This window comes from Pterocles gutturalis, unplaced genomic scaffold (assembly GCF_000699245.1).
Source record: "Pterocles gutturalis isolate BGI_N339 unplaced genomic scaffold, ASM69924v1 scaffold48457, whole genome shotgun sequence".
Lineage (NCBI taxonomy): Eukaryota > Metazoa > Chordata > Aves > Pterocliformes > Pteroclidae > Pterocles > Pterocles gutturalis.
The window spans coordinates 81,029-83,276 of record NW_010109780.1 but is presented as its reverse complement, the minus strand read 5'-3'; positions in this window follow the sequence as shown (position 1 = coordinate 83,276).

The following is a 2,248-nucleotide window of genomic DNA, read 5'->3' as shown; positions in this document are numbered from 1 at the left end:
TATTATCCACTTTACGAAGCCAGTCCGTGAACTTAGATGACTTTGTTACTCCCCAAGATGATTAATTAGGTCAACTTAAATATCAACAGCTCAACACCAGCATTTTGAAAAATTGTTTGTATTACACAGAAACAGAGTAACTTCCACAGAAAAAAACATCAGAATGGAAGGAGAATCCAGAAGAGAAGTTTCCTCCAGTTAGATCTTTATTTATCTTAACCATGATGAAAGCAGCTCCCTTTACTCAAAGTTGCATGCTGTAGATTTCCGACATGAAGTGTTTTATGGCCACTGTTTTCAGAAGATAAACACAGAATATTTCCTACAAAGTGAAGATGCAGCTCTTTGGAATTAACTTCTGTATTTTTAAAATAAGCTTGTAAATGAAGCGATTTTCCTGGAAGAAATCAAGACACTAGAGTGTTCCTTTTCTAAACAGAGTGGGATACTGTGCAAGTCAAAGCTGGTGTGTTAGTGGATTGTATATGAAGCCAGAGACAAGCTGATTACATTGAAGTCTGCTCTTGACAGCTACTATCCTAACAGTGACAACACACTGTACACCACAGAGGCAGGTTTCCTCCTCCAGCTATTTATATTTATACTAAGCACATAGGCAAATTTCTTTGTGTAAAGAGGGAATAAACCTGTAACTTTACCTGTCCAGAATTTTAAAAGAATAAAGCTAGCAGATCTAAAAAGGTAGGGTAATTTCTTTACCTCCCTACCACCACCACTGTTTTGAAGTTTCTCTGATTGTGTCCTTCCAGATCAGGTTATGATCAGAAACAAAATTAAAAACCACAAAGGCTACTCAGAAATCCCAGCTATGCTGAAAGCAACAAGTACCAAAACCACAGCAAGAGCCTCTCTTTGCATGAGGTGTCTCAGCTTACACACCTTAGGCTGTTCAGATAAGGTTCACCAAAGCCTCAATGGCTGTCCACTGTCAAATGTGTGTATTACACCAGCTTGTTCAGCAGTCATTTCCCATCCTTTCTGCTGGAGCTGGCAGTTACACAGACAGCCAACCGTTATAAAGTCAGCTTTCAGCTCTCCAGGAGCTTCCCAGGAGTAACCATGCCTCCTGAATCTGGCACCTGGGCCAGTCTCACCTTGCTCCTTGCCCAAGGAGTTTGGGGAGGGCAGTGCCAGGAGGCTTCAAGGCCCTAGATCTGGGCAAGACAAAGCAAGCAAGAGCACTTGGGAGCATCCCAAACAGACAGACAGACATGCACAGGAGTCCTGCGAGCCCAGCTGCTGCCGAGCTGCTGGCAAATCTGCCCTGATACTTCCCCACAGCACTGTCCCATGCTTGCAGCCCTGTTGACCACCTATAACCAGGGCCACCCCAGATCTTCTATCACACTGCCAAAACCTTCTTCTATCACATCACGAAACAGAGACTTGATGGTAGAGACTATTGCAGATGCACCAGGATACAAATCTTGCAAATTTATGAGCTTTTCAGCACTCATTGCTTCCCTTTCATTAATAGTTACGCTATTTGCATGTCTTCTTTTACCTGCTCCAGGGTGGATACTGCAGGAATGTCCCAGCAATCAAAGAAAGGAAATACACTGGTCTTTAGAGTCCAGGCAATGTTTTGGAAAAAAAATCCTTCCTGGAAGATGCACATCTATTCCCACTAATAGCAACAGCAATTTCCAAAGTCAAAACATGTATTTATGAAAGACCGTACAGGCTCACAAGAGGAGGAATGGATTTTTGTGATGTTCATTGTCCTAATTACAGTGAATAATATTTTGGCAGAGTGACTAGCGTCCTGATTGTTCCAGGAACTTCTAACAATCAACACACTATTACTTCACTTAGTCACACCAGAGACCTGATCTTCCAGTCCAAAGCACGTAGGATGTGCCTAACTTTAAACACACGAACAGTCTAATTGACTTGTTTGTCATGACTGAGCTGCTGAGGAATGAACCTGAGACTCAAGTGCAGGTTCTCCTGGCTTTCCCAGTTTTCTGCATGTTGAAAACACTCCAGCCTCCACTTCTTTTCCCCCTAAACCTCTGTAGTATATTCCCTGATGTGGGTCTAGCTGAACTATGGGCCTGTGGGAATGCTTAATGTCAGGGTTAATCTGAAGAAGAGTGAGCAGCAGCTTGTAAGAGGAAAGACACCCAGAGAAGGTTATGGAGATTAATCCAGGCACTTTATTTCTAGGGGACTGCCTGGAATTTGTTAATATACTTCATCATCTAACATTTATATTGATATCTTG